Raw genomic sequence first — 9,762 nt, forward strand, 5'->3', positions numbered from 1 at the left:
ATCCGATAGAAGAAATTGTGATGGATTGTTAGCTGAAGAAAATTGTATCTGTAGGCTCTGTGATAATCTGGTTGAAGATGGATGCATAAAGAAATGCCAATCTAGTTTTAATATCCATATGGACCGGCATCCATTGAGTGACTATCACTCTCTAGTGGGTAATGTGTTAAACAAGACCGATTGTTGGGTATGCTCTCAAGTACCTCAGGGTCACAGTAAATCAGGGCTAGTACCATTTCCTTTAACGTTAGGGGAGGTACTTGAGCTAAGTGGTGGGAGACCGGTGGACCGGAGGTTTAACATCTCCAGCCCTCCTAGTTTGAAGCTCCACCAATACCATGTGGATAGGTCCCTCTTATGTTTTAACATCTCCAATCCCAGAAAACCGGGAAATTGGGAAGTGTCATGGAGCAACCTTACCATGACCTTTTCACACAGAGCAGATAGAATGCCTACAGATACAGAGCTCGTACGCCATATAGCCAGTAGAGGAAAATCTTTTCGGTATCGATATACCCTAGGAAATAGGATTACTAGAGTTGGAGAGGTATCACCAGGATACTGTGCACATATCGTACAAACCGATACGTGCATTAGGCAGATGGAAGAATTAGGGTCAGGAGATTTCACCTGGAAGGTTTGTAACATGGTCATGTCCTTCTCCGTCCCATATGTTCTCCCCGATGATGCATATTTCATATGCGGGAGAAAGGCGTACAAGTGGCTTGCCCCAAACTCTGAAGGATTGTGTTATATTGGAAAAGTATTGCCTGAAGTGATGACTGTTACACATGACAAAATGAAGGACATACACCGTGGTGCCCAAGCTCCTTATACTCACACTCATTACGAGCACCGAGTTAAAAGACAACTGTCAGAAAGGTTAGAGCATCCGGCCTCTGATCTTATCCATGAATCCACCGGGATTCAGGTTCTGGTAGCGTTAGATTTCACTCGCACCGCTCGAGGTGTGATGAATTATAGATACATTTCCGCACTCGCCAATTTGTTAGATAATATCACTGAAATGTATGATGACACGTTTAGATACACTGGAAGAGAACTTCAAGCTTACAAAACAGAACTAGTTCAGCATAGGATGGTTCTTAATTATCTTACAGCAGTAACAGGCGGATATTGTGTTACATTGGCAACACAGTACGGCATAAAGTGTTGCACGTATATCACAAATAGCACCGAGGATCCGGTAGAGGTCATAGACCAAAAGATGGACGATATTCTGCAATTAAAGTGGGAATTTCGTCGAAAACACAATCTCACCCTTGCTGCTGTAGGTAATGAGCTGACTAGTTGGGTGTCATGGTTGAACCCGCGAAATTGGTTCTCCGGTTTAGGAGACTGGGCTCAAGGAGTCATAATGGATGTTGGAAAGTTTCTACTATGTATCTTGGGTGTCGTTATATCGATTGGATTGATATTTAGATGCGGGCAGGCTTTAATGAGGTGCAAACAAAGTACAAAAGTGATGAGCTTGAGGAGTGAGGAAACCGTAATTAACCTGGATTTGATTTATGACCCAATGATAGAAACCAGAATGTGATGAAAATGCGATTATACGGTCCGTTTCTTTCACCTGTTTTTCTGCTTTTCTCCAAGATACAAAGACCCCCTTGGACGAGGAAGCTGACGAGACGAGATGTATACAGACAACGGATTGACCAAAGAAGAAGATTTGACAACTTTAAATATGGACACTTGATGAACTTTGCCATGGATCCCCAGTTTCCCTAGTACTTTTAAACTCACGCTAGCCCAACATTTTTTGTAAATCTGATGGCTCAGACAAAGCTATTTGCTCATGCCCAAGGAGCAATACAGCGCAAAGAAGACGACTCTCAACAGATACCGAAAACAACTTCGACGACAGATGTACATTTCCCTGACATAGAATATCATTGCATTTTTCGTAAGTGTTCTTTATCTTCATCTCTGCAACCCCCAGGTAACGACACACATAGACGATAGGGAATACAGGCACAGATAGCAGCAACCACATACCTCCCCCATTCATGTATCATCAACTAAAATGTGCATCCCCATTTTGTTACAACCACAGCCGAAATGAGCTCGGTAGAGTTTGACAGCCCATCCACAGACCTGTACCACAGGACAAGAAGGAATTCAAATGTATACTTCGCAATACCTCGAAGCTTGATTTACCACACGTACGGCACGATGATACATGACCCTCCAAACATGGACTCATACACACATGCTTCTACTTTCTCACTAGGTCATACCCTCTTCACACCTACTCCACTCTTCTCCCCTACCCAACCATGGAAATCAATTAACCCCTGACTTACATTTTTCTCCTTAAATGTTTTGTGGCAGTTATTATTGACTGCCAAAGGGTGGACTGTCAAAGTCAGAAAAATGTCTCAATGCACGTTGCCATATTTGCACCGCACACTGGTCCGCGCTGCGCGTGCGTACGCTCTCCCGTGGAGGCGCATACCCGCAATAGCGTGCACACGCAGGCGCGGTATGCGTATTTACGGTAGAGTTTATGTGGTCGTAGCGTGCGACTCATTCGTTACATATTTTCACAATTAATGTAGTTTATAGATCATGGTCCCTTTGATAGATTCTGAAAGTTTGGTTAAAATACAATGTCCCAGAGCTGAGGAATCCCTCTTTATATCGTACGAAGGGTCTAACAGGAATCATACAGCAGTGTTTGGTACCCATCGGAAGAGTATTTAATTAGCAATATTCCGGTGTTGGTTTGGAGCGTATTAATCGCTCGTGCGAATAGTTATGGACATAAGAAGTTTATGTCCATTTCTATTATTTACACATACTCAGGTATGCGGCGGGAAACCCAGTTTCCCACCCACCTGAGCTGTTGGAAATCGTCACAGCCCACCTGTATGAATCACCCTATGACCTTTTGTTATGATGCAGGGCCGAATTCCTTCGGCCAATGGACAATGGGATTGTAGGACCAGGAGATTGCATTGTGTGTGGGGCATAAATAGGCAGGCCGACCACATCCAGCTCTCACTCTCTCATCAACGGTTATCTGCTGATAGCCGGGAGCTGGATATCGAGGCGCAGGCGATCATACCCTTTGTGCGTAAGTTTCTCTCCGTAATCATTGTCTTTCTGTGAGCCAATTTCTCTCTCTCTCTCTCTCTATCTCTCTCTCTCCTCTTTTCTCTTATATCTCTCATAGTATTATAGTATTGTACTGTATTGCATTTAGGTCAGTGTAGTATTGTCTTTTTGTATTTATTGTTTAGTTTATGTGGTTAGGAAGTCTCTGTTATATTGTAGTGTATCATTTGTACTGTTATCCCCTTTTACAAGTATATTAGATATAATACAGTTAATAGGCTTTGGAACCTAAACCAGTATCTGTGCATTTTCTATAGTGTTAAGTGTTCACTTGAGCGTCGGTGACGCTCAAGCAGCTTTGTAGTTAGTCAGGTTACACAAGGTTGCACTTACACCCTGTACTCACATTAAGGTATTCAGTGTATTTCATTGGTATAAGGTTTTAACATAAAGGTATAGTGTTGTGAGCGTCTGCATCGCTGGTGACCTCCTCGTGGTCTCGAGCGTACGCTACGCTACAGCGAATCATTCCGCTAGACATAGCCAATAACGTGTCCTGTGATCACTGGGCCGTGAGCGAACGTGACGCTTGAGCGTCTCGCCTACGGCTGAGCGATCGCTACGCCAATAGCGTACCATTACGGTACTTCTTAAGTAAACAGCGTACAGTGTTCTTAGCTTCACAAAGGGTTGTTTATACGACAAGGAATTTAGCATTGTCAGACCACAGCCAGCCACTACTCCGGCCACCTTCTTGTGACACCAAAATGCATCTTACCTATCATCAGGGTGGTGCTGCTGCTGGGGGCAGGTTGCTGCCTCAGTCTCCTAGTTGGTGCTGCGATTGGAGGGGGTACTGCTTCCCTGTGCTGCCACTGTCTCCCGGATCATCGTGCCGCTGGCTGAATTGCAGCTTGACGCTACTGCTGCCGGGAGTAACAGCTTCCTGACTGTTGTTGCTGGTGGCTGCCTACTGCTCATTGCCGCCGGAACACTGACCGGCTCGGTAGTGATGCTGGCGGAGGAGTAGTGGCGATGGGGTGGTGCCTGCTCCCTTCCCTCGAGCATGCCGCAGTGTAAAAAAAAAAATAATAGAGAGCATACCAGGGTGAGTCTGTATGGATCACAGTGATTACACGGGGCACAGCATAAGGACACCTTGCTGTGAGGGGCTCTGCCCACACAGATTGCTGCACCCTCTCTGATGTCAGCCGCTGCCCTCTCGTTCTCTGGGCGGCCAGTTCCAGTGTGAGGTAGGAGAGGAAGAGAACACACAGGTGTTAGGCGCTGTGGTCCGCGATGTCCTCGCGGCCCGGCGCCTAGCAACTAGGGACGCCGAGCGTGCTAGCCGCCGGCTCCCTAGCAACGCTAGGACGCCGGGCGCGCTGAGCCGCCTGGACCCTAGCAACGGGGACGCCACGGATGGACTGCGCTCCCCTTGCAGTGTCAATCAAGTGAACTACACACACACACTTGTCTTCTGGTCGTGCAGCAAGGCAGCTGCACGGCATTGTGCTAATCAGGCTCTGAACTTCTGATTGAAGGACTCCCTGCTAAATACCTTCCCAGTGCTTCACACAGACGCCGGTAATAGCTTCCTGCATGCTGCTTTGGTTTGCTGACGTCTGTTCCAGTTCTGCTGTGTCCGGTCATTCCTGTCCTCAGAGTTCCTGAATCTTAGTGTTGTCATCTCTTCCCAAGGAGTCTTCCAGTCCTCATTTACCCGCAACAGTCGCTAGAGGATCTCGTGTGGTTTTCGTGAGTGGCGGCTCTGCCGCGTGCTGCGGCCTAGGCCGCTTTATTTTGTATTCTGTGTTGGTGCATTTGCGGAGGTTTACGCTCCCACACTCCTCTCCGGAACTCGCCGGTGCCGGGTAGAAGAGTGGACAAGTGGGTATTTTGGTTGTCCTTTTCCCTGGCGGTTTTCCGCACATACTCTAGTTTAAAGTTAGTTTTGAGCCCCTGGCTTTGTTGTTTAGTAGAGGGCCCCTTGTTATCACCCTGTCTCGGATTTCTCTTTGTCTCCCATTAAGACCTGAGGGGGCATCGGAGTTGGGCAGACGTTATCCGCCCTTCAAACGCGGCTGCCATGGGCCCAAGCAACCATAGTCTCGCAAGAGATTTCTGACAGCACGGGCGAGACAACGGAGATAGGGCGCCAGGGGCTATTCCCGTTCCCACTCCCTTTCCAAGCATTACGTTCCAGTACTCAGGTCCTTGCTATAAGATATCCCCAGACCAGAGTATTGGAATCATAACAGGAGAGCAGCCCTGATATATAACAGAGGTGGAAGTTCTATAGGCAGCAGAGACGGAGACCAGCCAGCCAGTCTCCCAGTGCCCTGATCACTACACGCCGCCAGCACAGCATTACAGGAGGGTCCTATAGTGCTGCCCTGAGCTAACAGGTGTGTGTACCAGTGTGCTGCGCCCTGGTGTCTCTGAGAGGGGTGAGGTCACCGCGCCGCTTTAGTATATGGCTTTTCCTTAGTACTGTAAGTTACAGCCCTGCACTAGTAGTGGCAACTCTGCCTTATGTGAACCTGTGAGGTTATTTTCCTATTTACAGAATAACCGGGGAGAAGGCGGCCATATTGCGGCTCTCAAGAGAAGGCACTCTAGTACACCCCCTGCTGGCGGCCACTGCGCAGGCGCAACAAATTGAAATGCCCGATCTCTATAATGGGGCATATTTCTCTTAATTAAAAAAAACCTGTAACTTTCTGAAAAACCACAACCCCAAAAGGCACTTCACAGGGACATGCTCTATCTAATAAAACAAACCCCAAGTCATATATATATATATATATATATATATATATAATAAGATTTTACTCACCGGTAAATCTATTTCTCGTAGTCCGTAGTGGATGCTGGGACTCCGTAAGGACCATGGGGAATAGCGGCTCCGCAGGAGACTTGGCACAACTAAAGAGAGCTTTAGGACTACCTGGTGTGCACTGGCTCCTCCCCCTATGACCCTCCTCCAGACCTCAGTTAGGATACTGTGCCCGGAAGAGCTGACACTAAGGAAGGATTTTGAATCCCGGGTAAGACTCATACCAGCCACACCAATCACACCGTACAACTCGTGATATTATACCCAGTTAACAGTATGACAACAACGGAGCCTCTGCACAGATGGCTCTCAACAATAACCCTTTTGTTAACAATAACTATGTACAAGTACTTGGGATGGGCGCCCAGCATCCACTACGGACTACGAGAAATAGATTTACCGGTGAGTAAAATCTTATTTTCTCTGACGTCCTAAGTGGATGCTGGGACTCCGTAAGGACCATGGGGATTATATCAAAGCTCCCAAACGGGAGGGAGAGTGCGGATGACTCTGCAGCACCGAATGAGCGAACTCTAGGTCCTCCTCAGCCAGGGTGTCAAACTTGTAAAATCTTGCAAATGTGTTTGACCCCGACCAAGTAGCAGCTCGGCAAAGTTGTAAAGCAGAGACCCCTCGGGCAGCCGCCCAAGAAGAGCCCACCTTCCTCGTGGAATGGGCTTTTACTGATCTAGAATGCGGCAGTCCCGCCGCAGAATGACAGTCCTGTACCACAAATCTGAGGTACTCCTGGTGAGGAGAGTAAATGGGGACATGCAGGTAAGCATCCTTGATGTCCAGTGATACCATGTAATCCCCTTCCTCCAGGCTTGAGATAACCGCCCTGAGCGATTCCATCTTGAACTTGAACCGTTTTATATACGTGTTCAAAGATTTAAAATTTAAAATGGGTCTCACCGAACCGTCCGGTTTCGGTACCACAAACATTGTGGAATAGTAACCCCTTCCTTGTTGAAGGAGGGGTACCTTGACTATCACCTGCTGCAAATACAGCTTGTGAATTTGCCTCCATCACAGCCTCCCTGTCCAAGGGAGATGTTGGCAAGGCAGATTTTAGGAAACGGCGAGGGGGAGACGTCTCGAATTCCAGCTTGAATCCCTGAGACACTAAATAAATGGTGATGGACATCTAGCTGCCAGCAGCAGACAGGCTTAATATTGTTACAATGTCTAGTTCTTGTCTACGCCTTCCATTGTCTCTCCTCATTGCAACAACTCCAGTGGCTGCACAGTAATACTAGCCACCGATGGCTGTTTTATTACTGGAGACTGATAATGCTGCAGCTGCACACTGGTGGTCATTCCGAGTTGTTCGCTCGGTAATTTTCTTCGCATCGCAGCGATTTTCCGCTAACTGCGCATGTGCAATGTTCGCAGTGCGACTGCGCCAAGTAAATTTGCTATGCAGTTAGGTATTTTACTCACGGCATTACGAGGTTTTTTCTTCGTTCTGGTGATTGTAATGTGATTGACAGGAAGTGGGTGTTTCTGGGCGGAAACAGGCCGTTTTATAGGAGTGTTTGAAAAAACGCTACCGTTTCTGGGAAAAACGCGGGAGTGGCTGGAGAAACGGGGGAGTGTCTGGGCGAACGCTGGGTGTGTTTGTGACGTCAAACCAGGAACGACAAGCACTGAACTGATCGCACTGGCAGAGTAAGTCTCGAGCTACTCAGAAACTGCAAAGAGAAGTCTTTTCGCAATATTGCGAATCTTTTGTTCGCAATTTTGCTAAGCTAAGATTCACTCCCAGTAGGCGGCGGCTTAGCGTGTGCAAAGCTGCTAAAAGCAGCTTGCGAGCGAACAACTCGGAATAAGGGCCACTTTCCTGTCTTGCAGCTACAATTAGATCTGTGTGGGACTTCTGTATCATTTACAAACTAAAGGATATTATTTATTAATCCATTAGGTTTGAAAACTGAAATTTTGTGAGCAGACAAATATAAATTTGCAACCCAACATGTCAGATTTTCAGATTTAATAAAACCTGCCGGAAAAAGTGCGATATTAAAAAAAATAAAATCTGTTTGATAAATAATGCACCAAAGCCCCATACTTACTGTCACCAAAGTACATGATACCTAACACGTATATACTTAACAATTCCGTAAAGGCAAGTAATCAGAGAACAAAATCAGTGTCCACTAGAATGTGCGCTTGTAATCTGGAGCGTTTGCTTTGCAGTTTTTCCGATGCAAGCTGCTTCACTCACTTTGGTTCAGCGCAAGTGACTACACTAAATTGAAGTCTCCTCTGCTGAACCCCCTTGACTCCAAGGGCCGAATGTACGTCTGAGTTGGCCAGAGGTGCCGTTTCCAGGCCGAACTTTGGAAGTTTTTTTAAAAGTTCCAATCATTTACAAGGCATGGTTTTGCCTTGTAAATGATTGGGACTAAGGGGGTAATTCCAAGTTGATCGCAGCAGGAAATTTTTTAGCAGTAGGGCAAAACCAGGGGGGTCATTCCGAGTTGTTCGCTCTGTAAATTTTTTCGCATCGCGATTTTCCGCTTAGTGTGCATGCGCAATGTCCGCAGTGCGACTGCGCAAAGTAAATTTGCTATGCAGTTAGGTTTTTTACTCACGGTTTTTTCTTCGTTCTGGTGATCGTAATGTGATTGACAGGAAGTGGGTGTTTCTGGGCGGAAACTGGCCGTTTTATGGGTGTGTGCGAAAAAACGCTACCGTTTCTGGGAAAAACGCGGGAGTGGCTGGAGAAACGGAGGAGTGTCTGGGCGAACGCTGGGTGTGTTTATGACGTCAAACCAGGAACGACAAGCACTGAACTGATCGCAGATGCCGAGTAAGTCTCGAGCTATTCAGAAACTGCACAGAGATGTCTTTTCGCTATATTGCAAATCTTTTGTTCGCAATTTTAAGAAGCTAAGATTCACTCCCAGTAGGCGGCGGCTTAGCGTGTGTAAAGCTGCTAAAAGCAGCTTGCGAGCGAACAACTCGGAATGAGGGCCCATGTGCACTGCAGGAGGGGCAGATATAACATTTGCAGAGAGAGTTAGATTTGGGTGGGTTATATTGTTTCTGTGCAGGGTAAATACTGGCTGCTTTATTTGTACACTGCAATTTAGATTGCAGATTGAACCATACTTGCCTACTCTCCCGGAATGGGCGGGAGGCTCCCGAAAATCGGGTGACCCTCCCGCCCCCCCGGAAGAGCAGGCAAGTCTCCCGATTTTTTAGGGTCCCCCCTGCCCGGCCGCCCACTTAGTGAGTAAAGTGGGCGGTCCGGGCAGTCGATGACGCGATTCTTGCTGAATCGCGTCATCGTAGCAACGCCCCCTGCAGTATAATGCCGGTAATCGCGGCATTACATAGCAGTGGGCGTGGCTTAAATGAAGTGCCGTGATAACCCCTCCCCTGTTCCGCCTCCGTCCACCCCTGTTTTGCCTTCGCCCCGCCCCCTATCCGTGTCATAACCCCGCCCCGCCCCCCTGCTGAGCCGACCTGGCTGCTCTCTCCTGGAGAGAGCAGCCAGGATGTCGGCATGTATGGATTGAACTCACCCCACCCAAATCTAACTCTCTCTGCACATGTTATATCTGCCTCCCCTGCAGTGCACATGGTTTTGCCCAACTGCTAACAAAGGTCCTGCTGCGATCAACTCAGAATTACCCCCTAAGTCTCCTCTGCTGAACCCCCTTGACTCCAAGGGCTGGATGTACATCTGAGTTGGCCGGAGGTGCCGTTTCCAGGCCAAACTTGGACGTTTTTTTAAAGTTCCAATCATTTACAAGGCAAGGTTTTGCCTTGTAAATGATTGTAACTTTAAAAAAAATCTTTGTTTTGACAGGAACTCGCACCTCCGCCCAACC

The sequence above is a fragment of the Pseudophryne corroboree genome, unplaced genomic scaffold, assembly GCF_028390025.1.
Source record: "Pseudophryne corroboree isolate aPseCor3 unplaced genomic scaffold, aPseCor3.hap2 scaffold_364, whole genome shotgun sequence".
Classification (NCBI taxonomy): domain Eukaryota; kingdom Metazoa; phylum Chordata; class Amphibia; order Anura; family Myobatrachidae; genus Pseudophryne; species Pseudophryne corroboree.